General features: G+C 41.9%; 1 protein-coding gene and 1 long non-coding RNA gene across 5 annotated transcripts in view; both read right to left on the bottom strand.

Annotated features, from left to right (window-relative positions):
* LOC115069266 overlaps window positions 1-3,129 on the bottom strand; it is a 4,418-nt gene extending 1,289 nt beyond the window's left edge. Inside the window, exon 1 of the long non-coding RNA XR_003848536.1 lies at window positions 2,996-3,129. This is a non-coding gene — a long non-coding RNA (uncharacterized LOC115069266). The remainder of the gene's footprint in view (window positions 1-2,995) is intronic.
* Window positions 1-20,514, bottom strand: part of Filip1 (filamin A interacting protein 1) — a 216,920-nt gene that overhangs the window by 27,239 nt on the left and 169,167 nt on the right. The gene's annotated exons all lie outside the window — the stretch shown is intronic.

Consider the following 20,514-nt stretch of genomic DNA (forward strand, 5'->3'; position numbering starts at 1 on the left):
CTTGTATCCATACATTCCTGGTTTGACTTCAGTGAAATCAATCTCCCAATGGACTCCGGGCCTGTGGCCCCTTTGCCTTATTCCTTCCTGGGCTCTGCTCTTGCCCCAGTTTACCTGGGCACAAGCCTTACAGTTCTTGATGATCTTTTGTAAGATGGCATCTTTGTTTGGGAGATAATGAATGGTTTCTTCTCGTTCAATTAATGTTTTCATTTTCGTTACCCCCAGGTGAGTCCATTTGTGAAGCTCGTCCAGTAGTTCTTCTACTGACCGCTGAGGTAGAACTGTCTTCCCTTGGTATTCCCAATATCCTGTCTCTGGGTTGTTAGATGCTCCTATTTTCTCGAGCAACTTTCTGTCCTCTGGAGTGTAGTCTCTGACAACTTCTTTTCTCTTGCACTCCGTAACCACCTCTAAAGCTAATATCCGACTCTTTGAGGCAATTTCTCTGGCCGTCTGGTCAGCTAGACGATTCCCCCTTGCCTCGGGGTGGTTTCCTTTCTGGTGGCCTGGGCAATGCATAATACTGAGCTATTTTGGCAAGAACAAAGCCTCTAGAAGCGCTATGATCTCAGCTTTGTTTTTTATTTCTTTTCCTCCTGAAGTAAGGAGCCCCCTTCTTTTATAAATCTCCCCGTGGATGTGCGCAGTGGCGAAGGCATATCGGCTATCAGTATATACATTCAACCTTTACAGAGGGGACTTCACGTCCCTTGATTCCTGAACCTCCCAGACGAGATCCACGGAGACAGAGGGGACTTCACGTCCCTTGATTCCTGAACCTCCCAGACGAGATCCACGGAGACAGAGGGGACTTCACGTCCCTTGATTCCTGAACCTCCCAGACGAGATCCACGGAGACAGAGGGGACTTCACGTCCCTTGATTCCTGAACCTCCCAGACGAGATCCACGGAGACAGAGGGGACTTCACGTCCCTTGATTCCTGAACCTCCCAGACGAGATCCACGGAGACAGAGGGGACTTCACGTCCCTTGATTCCTGAACCTCCCAGACGAGATCCACGGAGACAGAGGGGACTTCACGTCCCTTGATTCCTGAACCTCCCAGACGAGATCCACGGAGACAGAGGGGACTTCACGTCCCTTGATTCCTGAACCTCCCAGACGAGATCCACGGAGACAGAGGGGACTTCACGTCCCTTGATTCCTGAACCTCCCAGACGAGATCCACGGAGACAGAGGGGACTTCACGTCCCTTGATTCCTGAACCTCCCAGACGAGATCCACGGAGACAGAGGGGACTTCACGTCCCTTGATTCCTGAACCTCCCAGACGAGATCCACGGAGACAGAGGGGACTTCACGTCCCTTGATTCCTGAACCTCCCAGACGAGATCCACGGAGACAGAGGGGACTTCACGTCCCTTGATTCCTGAACCTCCCAGACGAGATCCACGGAGACAGAGGGGACTTCACGTCCCTTGATTCCTGAACCTCCCAGACGAGATCCACGGAGACAGAGGGGACTTCACGTCCCTTGATTCCTGAACCTCCCAGACGAGATCCACGGAGACAGAGGGGACTTCACGTCCCTTGATTCCTGAACCTCCCAGACGAGATCCACGGAGACAGAGGGGACTTCACGTCCCTTGATTCCTGAACCTCCCAGACGAGATCCACGGAGACAGAGGGGACTTCACGTCCCTTGATTCCTGAACCTCCCAGACGAGATCCACGGAGACAGAGGGGACTTCACGTCCCTTGATTCCTGAACCTCCCAGACGAGATCCACGGAGACAGAGGGGACTTCACGTCCCTTGATTCCTGAACCTCCCAGACGAGATCCACGGAGACAGAGGGGACTTCACGTCCCTTGATTCCTGAACCTCCCAGACGAGATCCACGGAGACAGAGGGGACTTCACGTCCCTTGATTCCTGAACCTCCCAGACGAGATCCACGGAGACAGAGGGGACTTCACGTCCCTTGATTCCTGAACCTCCCAGACGAGATCCACGGAGACAGAGGGGACTTCACGTCCCTTGATTCCTGAACCTCCCAGACGAGATCCACGGAGACAGAGGGGACTTCACGTCCCTTGATTCCTGAACCTCCCAGACGAGATCCACGGAGACAGAGGGGACTTCACGTCCCTTGATTCCTGAACCTCCCAGACGAGATCCACGGAGACAGAGGGGACTTCACGTCCCTTGATTCCTGAACCTCCCAGACGAGATCCACGGAGACAGAGGGGACTTCACGTCCCTTGATTCCTGAACCTCCCAGACGAGATCCACGGAGACAGAGGGGACTTCACGTCCCTTGATTCCTGAACCTCCCAGACGAGATCCACGGAGACAGAGGGGACTTCACGTCCCTTGATTCCTGAACCTCCCAGACGAGATCCACGGAGACAGAGGGGACTTCACGTCCCTTGATTCCTGAACCTCCCAGACGAGATCCACGGAGACAGAGGGGACTTCACGTCCCTTGATTCCTGAACCTCCCAGACGAGATCCACGGAGACAGAGGGGACTTCACGTCCCTTGATTCCTGAACCTCCCAGACGAGATCCACGGAGACAGAGGGGACTTCACGTCCCTTGATTCCTGAACCTCCCAGACGAGATCCACGGAGACAGAGGGGACTTCACGTCCCTTGATTCCTGAACCTCCCAGACGAGATCCACGGAGACAGAGGGGACTTCACGTCCCTTGATTCCTGAACCTCCCAGACGAGATCCACGGAGACAGAGGGGACTTCACGTCCCTTGATTCCTGAACCTCCCAGACGAGATCCACGGAGACAGAGGGGACTTCACGTCCCTTGATTCCTGAACCTCTCAGTCCCTGGGGCGTCCCCCAGGGCGACAGGCAGAGCTCCAAGACCGTCGTCTTGCTCTAGCACTGTCCCAAAATACAGACGAGATCTCAGTTCCAAGTTCAGATTTTACAGACACTTACACAAACACAGACACAAACGAGAGACAGGCAACGCACATAAAGACACAACACTGAGGTTGGCCGGCCAACTCACCTCCCCAAAGGGGCTGGAGTTGTCCTGGTGGTTCCCCTTGTCCAACAGATCTCGGTGCAACCTCCAAATGTAAGAGTGAAACCACTGAGGACAAGTCAGCCTTCGGGTTGCAACAGCAAGAGGTTTATTTAGTACACAGGTACCTGTGGGCACAAAGTCTCCTCGGAGGACTTGCGCGCCCCCATGCTGGGTTTTGGCACTTTTATAGAGCAGAAGCGGGGTACAGAAGCAGAAGCATGGTTATTGGCCCATTCAAACGAGTATAAAGCATGAGGAAGTTAAGTTGCTAAATTCTGGGTGGGTGACTTATGGTACAGATCTGATTTCCTGGTATCGAGCCCCGGGGATTGCCAGATGCAGATGGCTTGACCACTACGTCCTGTTTTTCTGATAAGCTAGTTTCTCAATGCTTGACCTCTTGTCAGGCATTCCTATCAGGTGGCCTCATGGGTGGATTGCCAGATGCAGATGGCTTGACCACTACGTCCTGTTTTTCTGAGAAGCTAGTTTCTCAATGCTTGACCTCTTGTCAGGCATTCCTATCAGGTGGCCTCATGGCGCCTAGGTTTTTCACCAGAATCCTTATTAGTCACTGCTATATTCTACTTCAAGGGAGAAATTTACTTAAATAAAATAGAAGTTCTGGAAAAGAACATATGGGTCTTATTTTGATCCCTTGAAAGAAGCTATACAACCATCACCTGGTAGGAAGAAAGCAAGACAGACTTTCTCATACAGAAGCTGCTCAGTTGACACCATAAATAGCAAAGATGTGATGAGTTTTCTGATGCATTTTTTTAAATTGGTAACTAGGTAGAGAGGAAATCTGAATGCAATGCGAAAATGTGCCTGCCATAAGGAATTACTGTGTTTTGTAAATATGAAGTCTGTTTTCTCTGTTGCTTTTTTTATAACTTTACAAAGTCAGAGGTATTTACCATTCTTTAGCTGGTCAGTTAACATACCAGTTTTTAAAATTCTCTGTGTATGAGTATGTGCATATGTGTGTGTGTGTGTGCATGCATGTGCACACACGCAAATATGTACACAGAGGCCAGAGGTGGGCATCAGATCCCTTGGAGCTGGAGTTGCAGGCATTTACACCCAGGTTCTTATGTTGATGCTGGGATTCGAATTCCAGCCTTCATGATTGCACAGCAAGCACTCTAAGCCACTGAACCATCTCTCCAGCCCTTAACATGCCAATTATTAATGGATATCTTTATATGCACATAAAAACTGAGTTAAAATTTAAATCTTCTACCATATGCTAATGTAAGAATGCACTTCAGCAAGCAATATGTTTGTAACAGATACAAGTTAGAAATAACCTGCCAGGTATGGTATTGCACGCCTTTAATTCCAGCACTCAGGAGGCAGAGGCAGGAGGATCTCTGTGAGTTTAAGGCCAGCCTGTTCTACATGGTAAGTTTCAGGCCAGCTGGGGCTACAGGGAGACCCTGTCTCAAAAAGATCAGAAAACAACCATTAGGCATGCATTTATTTAAGCACATTTTATTCTTTCAGTATATTTTGTAGCTTTAGTATTTGGAATGACTTATTTCATGCTGATGACAAGGTTAGCTGTTAATTAAATATGTAAAACTTGTTTCACATTGCCTTGTATGACAAATGATTGGACATACTAGAAAAACTCTTTAAATTAAATCTATTATCATATAATTACTGAAAAATAGTTCTGCTAATGTGTTTAATATTTTTATAGAATTTATAGAGCATATTCTTGTGTTTAAAATGGAAAAAAGTGATTGTTTTGAAGACTCACAGATTCTCACAAGTGACACTAACAGCTTTAATGAGTGTAGTGTTTACATGGGTAAAGGGCATTTTTTTGTTTGTTTGTTTGTTTGTTTTGGTCTTTTTGAGACAGGGTCTCCTTGTAGCCATAGCTGGTCTGGAACTCACTATGTAGACCAGGCTGGTCTCGATCTCACAGAGATCTGCCTGTCTCTACCTCCTGAGTGAGTGCTGGGATTAAAAGCATGTGCCACCATGCCCAGCTCGGTAAAGGGCATTTTATTGGTCATTTTTCTCTTATTACATGGAGTAAGAGAATGATTTACATATGATACAAAGCATAAAATTATTTAGTTAAGGCATGAAGAGGTGAAAGCAGAAGCAAGGATGATAGAAAGAAGGGGGCTAACAGCTTCAGGTGCAGCAGGGTGGGGGGATGTTGACAAGAAGACGTCCTAGGGAAGTAATGTTTGAGGTTCAAGAGACTCTCAAGTCTTAACACTATTTCAAGAAACTCATTAGCACTCCCACAAGCTCTACTTTCTGTGAATACTTAATTCAAGATATATAGATAGATGATAGATAAATGGATAGATGGACAGGTAGATAGATGATAGTTAGATGGATAGATAGATGATAGCTAGATAGCTGATAGATGATAGACAGAAGATAAATAGACAGATACATGGATGTATGTATGGATGGATGGATGGAGGGATGGATGAATGGATAGATGATAGGTAGATGGATAGATGGACAGATAGATAGATGATAGATGATAGATGGATAGATAGATGATAGATAAATGATAGATGATAGCTATATAGAAGATAGATTATGAGAGAGAGGAGAGAGAGAGAGAGAGAGAGAGAGAGAGAGAGAGAGAATGGCTCAGCTGGTAAAGATGCTTGTTGCCAAGACTTATGACCTGAGTTTGATCCCCGGGACCCATGGTAAAATCAAAGAACCAACTCCCCAAAGTTGTCCTCTGACCTTCACATGACATGTTATAGTGCATCCATGCACACACACACACATACACACACACACACATACACAATGTAAAAAAATTTTTAAAGATATATGATTATAGATACAGCATAGAAAGAGGTTTCTTATGAAATGCGCTGAATGCTTTATTATTTCACTTAATTTTCACAACACTTTGAACAAAACATTCCCATGCCATTTTACAAATAAGAGAAATTATTAGCATAAATCAAAGGCACATAACTAGGAAGGGGTGACTGAGAGTTTGAACTGGATCTATTTGAACACTATATTTTAATAGCAATGCTAGTCCTTATAGGAAAATTGCCTGGACAGCTCACATTTATGACTTTTTTAAGTGACTTTATCACTCATAGTTTGTTCTATACTACAATTGTCAAACTCCCTTTTGGATTTTCTTTCACCCAACACTTCAGCTTATACCTAGCATTGTGTCAATGAAAAAATGGCCCCAGTCATTAATAAAAAGTGAGATCAATGCACATGGCCCTCCAAACACTCTCGGGATTTCCCCCCTGCTGGCTATCCATTCAGTAGCCTGGACACTGTCATTCAATTAGTCCTCTAGGTTGTTCATTCTTGATTTCTTCTGTGCTCACAATTGTCCCCTGTGAAGATTCTTCATGTCAGTCAAACACAACAATCTTTCCAGATGCTTGGACCCAAAATTTGATGTCACTTTTTAGTCTTCGCTTTCTTTCAAATTCCCACATTCAGATTCTCAGTAAATCTTATCATCTCCATTTATAAAACACAGAGTCAATTACTTTCCATTTCTGCCTTTCTTTTCACCCGTTCTTTTCACCCGTTCTCAAGCATTAGCTCTTAGCTGAATTATTGCAAGCCATCTACTCTGACCTCTAGTTTCCACTCTTGCCCACCTTCAGTGTGTTCTCTTTCCAGAAGCCTGAGTGATTTTTGAAAAAGAACAAATCAGACTGCATTACTCTAATTGGAAAAGGAAGGAGAAATAAGGGTGTAGAAACAACTAAAGCAAGATCAAATTTTTAATGTCACACACACGCACATGCGGGCACAAATACGTGACAGAGATTAATGGTCTCTCTTTTCATTTAAAGCTCCTTCTTTTTCTCCATAGCAGTGCTCCAGTTAATAAGAAATGGATAGGGAACTGACACTGATTCTAACCACCCCAACAGCTATCAAAATACCTGAAAGCAAATCCTGAATCCATCACTCTCCAGTCCAGCCTTGGAAGACAGAAGAAAAATGAGGAGGAACCCAATAGAGGGATGCTTTTAGAATAAGCCCTTGTCAAGAAATTCCAATGGATTCTCATATGAACATTTGAAAATTGCCCTGTTCTGACTTTTTTCTAGTTCCCTGTCTAGAACTTATAATGCTAATTACTCTTGCCTTTACTTCTCCTTCACATCTCCTATTCACCAGTCAAGGACTTTCTTTACCCCCTACAGATAAGAGTTATGCAAGCTGGGAGTCTTTTAGATAGACCCACTGAAGGGGTACTCCAGTTGTTTCACCCTGGGTCCCTGTTCAGCATGGAAGAAGCCAGAGCAGTCTGAGTCCCAATTCCCTATTGGCAATTTGGGTAACCTCTTCAGAAGATGGTGTGATAAGAATAGGAGGTAGGAATTGGCTAGGCAGTTAGGGTAAAAAGACCCCAAAGAAAAGTAGCCAGTTTGTTGGCTAAAACTCACAATGTCCTTGGGTCTCTTTAGCAACATACTCCATTCTAAAGGCCAAAAATATCAAAAATATTTGGGAGCTTTTATTAATCCTTGAAAGATTTTAGGGTTACCTCTTCAGAGGGGGGAATGTTAGAGTAGCAAAAAGTCCCATTAAAAAATAAAAAACAATAAATCAAAGAAGAAGAAAGAGTACATGAAGTTATCAGAAAATAGTGATGGGGAGATATGGGAGGATTTGGAGGGGAGGGGTGGGCATGGATTTGATCAAAACACCTTATATGCATGTATGAAATTCTCAGTAAATTATTTATTTAAAAAAATGACTATGTGGGGTCGGAAAACCATATGACTATATGTGCACCCAGGACTCCTGTATCCAGTCTTGTATCACCTAGAGATAGATTTTAGAGGTCTAGAAAAAGAGAGGGGCCTGTATCCACAAGGTAATCACCCTAAATTATTGAATTATTGCTTAAGTTAGTTTTAAATTTCTAATAAAAGTTAAGCATTGGTGACTTCAAAAAATGGATGATAGCATGTTATTACTAATAAAGAAATAATTACAAGATGCTACAACTCTGCAATCTCTGTTGAAATAACAGCTATAGGTAACTCTTATCAATGTCTCTCCAAAAGGGAAACTGCCAGACATTGTATAATTGTATACGCATATACACATCACTCATGAAATAGTCTTCAAAATAGTGGAGCCTTAACCATATCAAAGTCCTACAAGTAATTAATAGGTTATAAGAAGAATCAGGGCAAAGAATTGCTAAATGATGTCTTGATGACTCAGGAAATCCAGAATGTTGACAGTCTATGGGATAAAGAGTGTAGTCTCTTCAATAAATAAATTTCAATATTAAAAAATATAAGACATATCTTAGATTAATTATGTTATTTTTTATATTATTTATTGTTAATTATTTTAATCTATAGATTAAAATAAATTTAGAAAATATACCAAATAATTATAATCCTTCAGATTTTTAAAAAATTTATTTTATGTGTATGAGTGTTTTGCCTGCATGTATATAAGTGCACTCATATCATGAAATGCCTTCAGAGACCAGAAGAGGAGGTCAGGTCCCCTGGTACTAGAATTATGAAAGATTGTTAGCCACTTTGTGGGTGCTGGAAACTGAACCTGGGTTATCTGCAGGATGAGCCAGTGCTCTTAACAACTGAACCATGAATCTATCCCATCTTTTAGATTCTTACTTAAATTTTTTTAAAATTTTATTTATTATTTTGTATGTATATGTGTGCATTGCCTGTTAGGTTAGTGCACCCATGTCGTGCAATGCCCTTGGAGGTCAGAAGAGGCTGTTGGATCCCCCAGGACTGGAGTTACAGACAGTTGTTAGCTGCCAGGTGGGTGCTGGGATTCAAACCTGGGTCCTTTGCAAGAACAGCCAGTGTTCTTAACCACTGAGCCATCTCTCCCGCCCTTATTTAAACTTTTTTTGAACAAAATAATTGTAAAATTTAAGTTGTACAGGAACTACCAATTTTTAGATTTGATAATAGATTTTTCACAATATTTTTCAAAACTTTTATCTTTCAGAAGCACGCATTGAAATATTTGTGAATGAAGGCATAAATAAACATGAGATTTATATCAACATAATCCAAGTGATTAGGAACAGCTAGAAGCAGGCTGCTGGCAAATTTGTGGAAGATAAACCATGAACCCACAGGGGCTCGTTATCTTTGGAAATGTTTGAACTTTTTGGTATCTTTGCCTTTCCCTGTTTCCCCCGTACCAGCTCCTTTAGCCTCTTCTATTTTTACCTTTCTTATGGCGTCATGGTACTGTGTTTTCTGTGCTTATAATTCTTCCATTATTTCCCATATTTACAAAATTAACTTTGTTAGAGGCATTTTTAAAATTTTTATTTGGTACTTAGTGTAACATACTTAAAGTACCCTTAATTGTTTTGTTCCACATGCATTTGTTAATTTATCTTTTTAAGGTCTAAGGACACACTCTTCTGAGTAGTGGAGAAGTAGGAATTACCTCAATGATCTGTTCTTTTGATAATCACCAATTTGGAGCAATTGTGTATCTGTGCTCCTTCATATTTAGGGGCCTATATCCATCCTCACTTTCCTTGGGAAAAACAGATGGTGTGAGATCTCATGGGTCTTTTCCCTCACCTTGATATTTCCACTTTTCAACCATCTTCCTGAATGGTTCAGTATTAGTCCAGAGCAGCAACTGTCTCCTGCTTCCTTAAAATGCTGTCTCCTGTCAGCATCCCAATCCACTGTGTCTCTTTCTGAAATATCACTGAAGTCACCCTAGGCCTGTTCTCAGCCATACCATGTTAATTTCCCTTCTTCTCAGCACATTATTTTCGCTCTGTCCCCCTCCCCAACTCTCCTGATATGTCTGTCTCTTTCAAGAGAGAGAAGAGCAGGTTCAAACTAGCAAGGGCATGATAGTAATTAAAGATGAATGAACCTCAAAAGAGTCAGACTTGCATGCAATTTGAAGCCTTTAATCACAATGCATTTTCCCCCAACCATAGCCAAGCAGCTTGTGAACATGATGAGGCATGGTTTTACCTAATGATTCAGGGAGAAGTGACTCTTTTTAATAAATCACCTCAGTTCTTGAAGCTGGTGACTATAATTATCCAGAAATAATCTGATGTCCTCAATAGGTGGCTGGGGACTGGAATTATGGAGAGGTGGAGGTGGGAGGATTATGTAGCTGCAGAATTAGATCTCATCTTCATCTGGAATTTTGACATTTTTTATCATGGATTTTTGTTATTACAATATAGTATATCTTAGATACTAGCATTCTGATCACCCCTTAAATTTTATACCTAATGTGAGCATCTCACTTGCCTCACCCTAGAGCTAGCTCTAGCTCTGCTAACTGGGTGCCACAGAGTATATATCTATCTTTAATCCCAGAACTCAGGAGGCAGAAACAAACAGTTCTCTATGAAATAGAGGCCATGCTGGTCTACATAGCAAGTCCCAGGTCAGTTGGGATTACAGGGGGACACTGCCTCAAAAAAAAGAAAAGAAAAGAAAAGAAGAAAGAAATCGTGGATCTTTCATAACAGGAGATAAGCTGTTGGCCTTTATGGGTCTATTAAAATTAAAATTACATTTAGTTATTTATTGTGTGTGTATGTGTGGGAGGTGGGGCATATGCCTTCGTATGCATGGGGAAGTCAGAGGAAAATTTGTGAGAGTCGGTTCTTTTCCTTCCACCATGTGGGTCCCAGGGATTGAACTTGGGTCATGAGCTTTGGCAGCAAGCACCTTTACCAGTTGAGCCATCTTGCCAGCATTTGCCCTTTGTTTCCATTTGTATTTCTTAGCAGTAAGGATGAATTGACAAAGTCATTGTACACTTTTTCTTCTTCTCTTCTGAACACCAACAAAATTTTAGAGTGCCTCCTCTGAATTCTTGACCCGTACCCACTATAGAGGGACCCATTTTGACAAAGAACACAAAACCAAAACAGAAGAAAATTTAAAGGTCAATTTGTTGTTAGTAGCTTTAGTGAATTCCTCTCACTTTATCATGGACAACCTTATAATTATATTCATGATTTTATGCTGTAAAACTACAACCTATAATTTAATAATAATGAGCAGTGTTATTACATATAATTTGCTAGAGCAACCCAAGTCATTTAAATAGTATACACCAATCACAGGCAGAGCACCACAAAATTTTATTCTTCATCAGATTTTTGAGGAGTTGTGTAGATAAAAGAAGGATTGCATTGTGGATCCTCTGTGAGTTAGGCTAACAGCTCGCAACATCTAAACGGACTAGGAAGTTAAACCCATAGTAATTTATCTAGTTTATCTGGATGGCCTAGAACTCACTACATAGACCAGGCTGGCTTCGAACTCACAGAGATCTGCCTGCCTCTGGCTTTTGTGTGCTGGGATTAAAGCGTTTCACCACCTCACCTGGCTATCTTTAAAATGTACACATGGCAGCAGCAACAATAAAACCACACACACACACACACACACACACATTTTTTAAGATCATAGATAATAACAAATTATCCTTTATGAAGAAGATTATGGGATTTTCTACTACCAGGTAAGCAAATGGTCTTTGTTTATACACCACTGTAAAATGCCAATGTAGTCTTCAAGAAAATCTTTTACATTCTAATTCAAATATATAAATGCTATAGTTTTTTTAAAAAAAAACTATTAGTATATTAGTAATAAACATCTGTTTATCACAATAAAAATTAAACTTTAGGTATTTGTTAGTCATTTGCTTATAGAACCATAGATATTATTTACATGTCCTGATAGTTTGCTGTCAATTGGGAGGCCCACATTTAAGAATTACTGAATGACGGAAATCTCTGCTCCTGCATTCTAAGATGAAGCTCCTTAATGCATATGGAAATATCACTATGATTCATTAATTCACCCAGTAACAACAGATGTAGGCTGAATGCCCTCTCCCTAACAGCAGACAGTGTACTGGGTGTAATTTAAAAACGTCATCATAAGGCAATGTGAAAAGTGCCATTTATGCTTTAAGTATAGGCTACCAAGAGACACCCAAGGATGGGGCTATAGGCAGAGAACATCGTCCCTTGAGCCCTTCGCCACTCACTCCCAATACTTTTCTCTTGTGGTCAGGGGTGCAGACCATAATGGCCGCAGATCATAAGGTACCTTTGCAAGAACCACACGAAGGTCCCCTTCCTGGGCAACTAGTCCCAGGCTGTAATGTCTGGCCTGACATGTTGAACGATAGGTAGATTTTAGTTTCCATCTTTTATGGTCAAGTGCTTTTGCAATCTCTAACCTGTAAAAATTGAGGGAATTAAATATTTGAATTCTTCAATATTCAAAAGTTATTTCCTACTTAAATTTTATTTTATTTACTATTTTTACTTTATGTGTCTGATTGTATTGCCTGAAAGTATGTAAGGGCACTTGTGTCATGCAATGCCTGAGGAGGTCAGAAGAGGGTATTGGATCACCTAGAACTGGAGTTAGGGATGGCTGTTAGCCATCATGTGGGTGCTGGGAACTGAACCTGGGTCCTCTGTAACAGCAGCCAGTGCTCTTAACCATTGAGCCATCTCTCCAGTTCCAAGATTAAAAAATTCTAATACCCAATTCACTGGTATTTGGAGGTACTGGCCTTTGATTAGGTCTTGAGAGTGGAGCTCTTATGAGTGAGGTTAGCGACACTGGAAAAGGGATTCCAGATTCTTATTCTTTCTCTTTCTCGCCCCCCTCCCCCAGGGGATACAAAGAAACACAGTCTACAACCAGGAAGAGAGGGCTTCCCTCAGAACCTGACCATTCCAGCACCTTGGCCCCACCAGCCTTCAGAACCGCAAGGTGAATTTTCTGATGTTTATAAGCCACCCAGTCTGTGACAGCATCCCGACTAGACACAGTGCACAGTGTTCCTACCAGCTCTTCTCTCTTATCGTTAGGCCTCAGTTCACGTCTTCTCCCAGAAAGAACAATTTTTTTTTTTTTTTTTGGTCTTTTTGAAGCAGGGTCTCCCAGTAGCCCCAGCTGTCCTGGAACTCACTATGTAGACCAGGCTGGCCTGTGCTTTCATATTTCCCAAGGTGTTCAAAGTACTTTTCAAACACTCTCAGATTGGTGAGATAAAGTATTGTCAAAACAGAAGAAAGCAGGTGCTATTCTTTGTTTCTGAGGATGTTTGTACAGAATTAGGTAAGTTTGTTCACTTCACAAGGAACAAAAAGCCATGAGCCATACAAATTTAAAAGTATGGTCTTGGGCTCTCCTTCCTGTGGGTCACCCTCACTTTCCTCCGCTCCCCCAAAGAGGGTTTCCATACTCCATTCCCAAAGAACATGTTGCCTAAGCTAATCACCTAATTATGGATGACTCCATCTGGGACACACGTGTGCATTACTGTCCCAGAGAACTCTCCTTTTGAACATGAGTTAAATGGAGGGGTTTTTCTAGGGACCCTATTTAGAAGCAAGTAAGTTTCTAGTTTCTCACACCATAGCTGAGGGTGTCTCCCATGTGAGCATGAGAGAGATTTCCTAATATTCAGACAAGTTGAAAATCTTCAAAGGTATCAGGGTCTCATGCTTGTCTCCTGACACAGAAGTCATGATTTTAAGCTTATTCATTTGGGGAGTTCACTGAATAATATCATATTCTGTTGTAATGCTCTTCACTAAGATAGATTAATCAGGGGCCAGAGAGATGGTGCCGCAGGTAAGTGCACTAGTTCCCATGCTGAGGACTAGGGGTTCAGTTCCCAGTACCTACATGGTGGCAAGAGAACAGCCTAACAAGAGTTCCAGGGAATCCGATGCCTTCTTCTGGGCCCCTATAGTTATTGCACAAATGTGATGTACTTATATACATGCAGGCAAAACACTCATACACATAAAATAAAAATAAATTTAAAAAGATATACTAATCAAACTTTCAGTTTAAATTTATTTTCATAAGACTTGCATAAAGTAGCATAAATATAAATTAAGAAATTTACTGACATGCATACATCATTTATAGTAGCAGATTTCTGTAATTCTGTGAAAGTATTTACTCAGAAAAGTAATCTTCGCCCTCTTTAGAATTTATTACCATTATATCTAAAGGCTTTTTTCTTTTTTTTTTTTTTTTTTTTTTTTTTTTTTTTTTTTTCATTCCAGAGTATCAAATGTCTTGTCAAAGGCTTCACAGTAAGTTCTTCATATGAATCTGCCTAAATCCAAAGCTTGTTCTCTTTATTCTGCCTCCCAAGTGCTGGGATTACAGGCATGTGCCACCACACCCGGCCCTATCTAAAGGCTTTTAAATATATGCTTATGTGAAGATTTACTAAATATTTGTATAATTATCATGTTGATGTCTATCTAATTATCATTTTACCCAGTCTTGGGACTTTAAAGCTAATGCGGGAGGGGGGACAGACAAAAGATTTAAAAATCAAAACGACAAACCTCTAAAGTATGATACTTAAATTTAAATTGATTTTGACTGCTGTTAATCTAGACAAAAAGGAAACAGCTCCTTCTGTGGTAAAAAGGAGACTTAGTTTTATAAGGTAACAGAAGTTCTTCCAATCATACAGAATTAAGGATCCAGGGAGATCAGTGTAGTCAACCCGAAACTCCCATCATGGTTGAACTCAGGATTTTCATCACTTCAAGCATAGAGACCAAGCTAACAACCACGCTACACAGGAATAAACCTGCACAATGCAAACCATGCCATCCGCCTTTACGTTCAACCTTCTTTAAAAGGAGCTGTGCAGCTCTGAAACAACACTATGAAAACTTGGTTGTGACCAAATGAAATGTTTAGTTATTTTTGAAACCCAGTCCTCTACCCCCACTGAACACTGAATATAAACTGTTTATTTTGACATATTCTGCTGAACTCAATGTTTCTCCACATTTTGAAGAACCACTAAAGTTGAGAGTTGAAATTTTTTCCCAATTGTTTAATATAATTGGGACTTTACTCCAATTTTGAAATCAAACCTACTTGCTCAAGTGTCTGTTATCACTACCACAGTGTTTCACAACAAACACAGCTTTCTTTGGAAATTTTTATGACTCCACAAATGCGAAGGGAGAAAGTGCAGAAAATGCACAGACCTACGGCATTTAACCTTAAATTCATTTCTGTCTCGTTTTCTGCTTATCAAGAATTATAAATTAGAAACTACATTTACAGTCTGCAAAAGCTTGCCTGTTTCCAAACAGATAGTGGAATTGGTGGTTAATAGAAAGGAATTTTTCAGTTCTGACACAAACTCCCCAAGGTTTTTCTGCAAAATGAGATTTCCCCCTCCATCAGAAAACCACAACATTCCTCATACCACAACAAGGTGCATCTTGGCCGATTTCAGTCAAGGGTTCTGAAGCATCAGGGAAAGTCACCATAAGCTGGTGATTTTCAAGGGTTGCCAATCATCCACACCCGGTAAAAGCTGTAGCCATGAGCTGAAAGACTGGAGTCCCTACAGCCCTTGTAAGATGAGTCAGGACGCTTCAAACATCCAAACCAGCTTCCAAGGCGCTCTGCAAGAGGGCTGAAGAATGAGCTCACTGCCGAAGAAGCCATTCACAAACGGAGTGTGCGGGGACAAATAGCCAACCCTGCTTAAAGCAGAGCTTCTGGGCTTCAGCACCTTTGGACAAGGAAGCACTCGGGTAGCTTTTGTTTTTGTTTCTGTTTTTGTAAGGGGGTACCGAAGTTTGCTCAACAGCAGCAGGCCCGGCTCAGCCCCCTACTCCACAGTGAATTAACCGACACATTCCAGGCCTGTCATCAGAACAATGCAAGGTGAATGTTGTGCAAAACAGCTCAGGACCACTTACTGATGACGTCATTCCTCCCTTACACGGTTCTTATTGTGTGGATTTACTTTGGCCTGTGAGAAGGGGTGGAGCGGCCCCCGACTGGAAAAGTAGGCCTCTCTTCCCAAGCTGAGCGAGTGAGCTGGAATTGAGTTCAACCCAGAGAAATGCACTGGGGAGAAAGCTGGAGTCAGCTAAGTCCGCGAGGAAGAAAAGATAAAGATATGTATAAAATGGCCTCCTTTTTCAAAGTGACTAAACTGCACAGTTCTACTCAGGACAGGCTGGAATTTAAATGGAGGCCCCATCAGACCCTCTGCTACGGTTCAGCCAACAGGAGAGAATTCAACACAAGTGCCTGCGTAGCTAAAGAGAATGCCAAAAAAAAAAAAAAAAATCACTTTTGCTTGTGTGTGTGTGTGTGTGGGCGGGGGGGGGTGTGTTTGTGTGTTTGAATGTTTTGGGCACTCATGTATAAGGCAGGTACTTGTGGAGGCCCAAAGTATATATTGACATAGAGTCTCTCACTGGACACGGAGCTCAGCTTTTAGGCTTGTGGAAGCTTTTGCTCTAGGTATTTCCTGTGTCTGCCTCCTTCACACAGGGACTGCAGGCTGGCCCCACACACACCTGGCTTCTTGTGTGGGTTCTGAGGATACCAATTCTAGCTGGCCCTCATACTAAAACAGCAACCATTTTACGGGCAGAGCTAAAGAGCTCTGTCTCTGAAAATTTTTATCTGATTTTTTTCCCTAAAAGTAATTTTAAGTGGGAACAGCTCCCTCCCCCAGAAACCAAACAAGCACTACTGTCCACACAGACAGAAGTGAATCCACTCAGCCACATCGAAGGAGGCCGTTGTCATGCACACAAAATGCACAGGGCTGCACCCCCTGTGCACAGCATCGTTTCCCTCAGTTGTTTTCTTCCTCCCTTCCCCTTTCCTCACGTCTTTCCCTCCTTCCTACCTCATTTCCTGAGCGATAAATTCAGACGGCTAATAGATTCAAAGTTTCAGTGAAACTTTTTTAAAGCCCATATGCCTGGAATATGTATGGCATTTGTGTTATGAAATTCCATTTTAATTACAAAGTAAAAACATAATACCTGACATTTTAGTCAAATTAATTTTAAGGATAATAGAATTAAATAGTTGAAAAACATTTTAAAGCTTCCAGATACATTTTATAGCACATCGGGGTAAGTCACTATGCTACAGTATAGAAACGGATATGAAGAAAAAGTAAGCTGGGGATCTTGCTTCCCCTACATCCCTAATGTCCACTTAGGCCTTTGCTTTCAGATATGCCTGACTTCTTGATAGCACAAACTGAGTATTGTAATTACTTCATGCGTCAAGGTTGCAGTATTTAATAAACAAATTTGTGGTGAGGGGCTGGAGAGATGGTTCAAGAGCACTGGCTGCTCTTGCAGAGGACCTGGATTCTATTCCCAGTACCCACATGACTCCAGTTCCAGTGGATCTGACACCCTCTTCTAACTTGGGCTTTGCATGACACAGGTACACTTACATGCAGGTAATATACTGATACCTATAAAATAAAAATAAATGAATAAAAATTTTAAACCTTTAAAAATATAAATTTATTTGGGTTATAGAGTTATTTTGGTGGTAATTAACATAAAGCAACATTCATGGTTAAGATAAAATGACAGGGGCTAGAAAGATTGCTCAGTGGTTAAAAGAAGTGCTCTTCAGAGGATCCCGGTTTAATTCCAGCACCAACGTGGCAGCCACTCCTAACTCAGTTGCAGGGCATGCAATGCCCTCTTCTGGCTTCCGTGGGCACTGCATGCACACAGTGCACATTTATATATGCAGGCAAACATTCATACACACGAAATAAAAATAAATAAATATTTAAAAATGACAGATATTAATTTACCTATGTTAATATGTATAGGGAAACTAAAATTAAAGACAGTCTAACCTTGCCACCAACTACTTGCTAGATGATGGGGTCAGAGGAATCTGATTCTCTAGCTTCTGTTTACTCCACTGCATGATAAGAATATGGATTCTAACTTGTAGGGATATTATAAGAATTAAAGAAAATATGTCAGTCAAGACCTGGGAGTCTGATACATAGGGGCTCACAATAAATATGTGAAAATATGTTAGTGGTCTAATTTTGACAGACACCATAAACCTCTGTGCTAAAAGGGAACCAAAGGAAAAAGGAGACAGGACTGATTATCTCCTTGAGTGGTACCCTGCATTTAGTCAGCCCCTGATGATTCAAATGAGTTACAGTCCCAGGAAGACACTAATTATGCTCAAAACCACACACACACACACACACACACACACACACACAAACACACACACAAATAAATCAATATTTCTGAGTGTGGTGGCATATGCTTCTAATCCTACCACTTCGGGGGCAGAGGCAAGTGCATTTCTGTGAGTTCAAAGCTAGTCAAGCCTACATAGTAAGTTCCAGGTCAGCCAGTGTTATATAATGAGACCAAATCTCAAAACAAACAAACAAAAAGAAATGGGCTGGAGATGGCTCAGCAATTAAGGGCACTGACTGATCTTCCAGAGGACCTGGGTTTGGTTCCCAGCACCACATGGCAGCTAACAACCATCCCTAACTCCAGTTCCATGGAATCTGACACCCTCTTCTGGCTTCTGCAAACATTGTACACAGGTGGTAAACTTACATACACACAGAGTTACTGACAGTTGTCAGCTGCTGTGAGGATGCTAGGAACCGAACCTGGGTTCTCTGGAAGACCAGCCAGTGCTCTTAGCTGCTGTGCCATATCTCCAGCCCCAGAGCACCGAATCTTAGCGCATTCATCTGGTTCCCCTTAAATTTCATGGTCTGAATAAGTGACTCAAAGTCATGTCTTCTAAGAATGACTCTGTGCTCAAACTGGCCACAAAAAGGGGAGATAAGAAGGACAGGATTCCTGAACATTTGTGAGAAAGATCTAGCTTAGCATATGGTAAGAAGCAAGTTTGTGTGTAGTCACCGGGCTTGCCAGTTCAGTGTGCTTTTATCTTAGGAGACATAGCTCCCAGGAGAGGAGTTGTGCTACAGAATGTGAGGAGTGGATGCAGAGACAGGGAGGTAGATGGGCAGGCAAGAGCAAGATCATAGGATAAACTAGAAACTTGAGTTCTTTCATTGATGTAAAGGTGCCTTCCTCCAGGATCTCTTCCTGGAGGCCTCGGACAGTGTGTTAAGAGTAAGGAATAGTACTACTCACAGCTATGCCTGTTCCTTGAGAGAAATGTAATCACAAACTTCTGGTGTGTTACAAATGCCTGGAGAAATCAGAAAAACGTGAAAGCAATGGACAAATGGGCAAACAAAGTATTAGAGGGAGAGCCAGGGGCCTAGATAAGGGCATGAAGGAGAACACATCCAGGATTAGAATACAGGACCAGGTGACACTGTACTAATAACAAAGGCTAAGTATGCCAGAGCATTCCTCCCTTCTGAGAGTGCATGAGAGGTGGAGTGGCTGTAGTCCAGCACCTTCATGCTTACGATCAGATGTATATGTTTTCTTAATCATTTAAGAAAAGATTAAAGCTAAGCCTGGTGGTGTGCACCTGTAATCCCACACTTGGGCTGTGTCAGTGATAATAGGAGGGATAGTGTCCTAATGACTTTGACAATATGTACATACTCTGGACAAATGACTTTCACCTAACTTTGCAACCAAAAAGTTAATCTTAGCTTGTTCATAAGCTCAGTGTGCCTTGAGCACCTTTTCTAGCTTTAATCACTCACGACCCTTCCTTGCCCCAAGCCAAAACAATATATGAAAATATATGTGTTTTACATATCAAAGCACTGTAAAGATTGCTTAGCACATTAGAAGCCTAGAGAGAAATTGGCAACATCTGTTTATAGTTTGGATTTTTTTGAGGGTGTGTGTGTATGTGTGCGTGTGTGTGTGTGTGTGTGTGTGTGTGTGTGTGTGTGTGTGTGTGTGTGTGTGTGTTATTCTAAGTTCCTCGGGACCACAAGAGACATAACCCTCTGATAAGAGTCCTTTTTTACTTCCTTATTTCGTGCTGGATATACTGTTTCAATTAAAGAAAGAGTGGGCCCTTTGTTAGAGAATAGTTCTGAGAAAAATCTGAAGGAACAGGTTCTCAGCAGTCAGTCAGCTTGTCTGAAATGGATGCTAAGAAGCTGCTTTTATTTAATTAAGCATCATGGTAACTTGGCTTTGCAATGCTGCAGGATGGATAAGGCCAACTTTATATTCTGTGTTCTGTATTATAAGAACAAATTTGTACTGCGTGTTATAGAAAAGAATCTGTGCATACACGCTGCTAACAATTTGTTGTTCAATAGCCCTTTAACCTAGATGTGCCTGAGGAGGAGTGTGAGGCACAGCAGCCTTGGGAGTATGTGAACCCTGCTGCACAGAGATGGTATGGGGGCCAGTCATGAGAGAAGCAGCAAAATCAGAATCTCAGACAAAGGCTGACCAACTGACCAGAGAGAGAGAGAGAGAGAGAGAGAGAGAGAGAGAGAGAGAGAGAGAGAGAGAGAGAGAGAGGGAGAGAAAGAGACAAGACAAAACTTCAGAATGACCGATTGCCTGCTAGAGACAAGACAGGGAAGGCAGATTTGGGGATGTCAGTCTTCTGTCTTCCCAGATTTCCAACTCTCTGAAGAAAGCGCAGCTTATGATTCAATTTCTTTTTTTTTTTTCTTTCAATTCTTATATTTGGCCACTGGAACCTAGAGGCATT

Source organism: Nannospalax galili, unplaced genomic scaffold (genome assembly GCF_000622305.1).
Source record: "Nannospalax galili isolate Female #2095 unplaced genomic scaffold, S.galili_v1.0 scaffold512, whole genome shotgun sequence".
NCBI lineage: Eukaryota > Metazoa > Chordata > Mammalia > Rodentia > Spalacidae > Nannospalax > Nannospalax galili.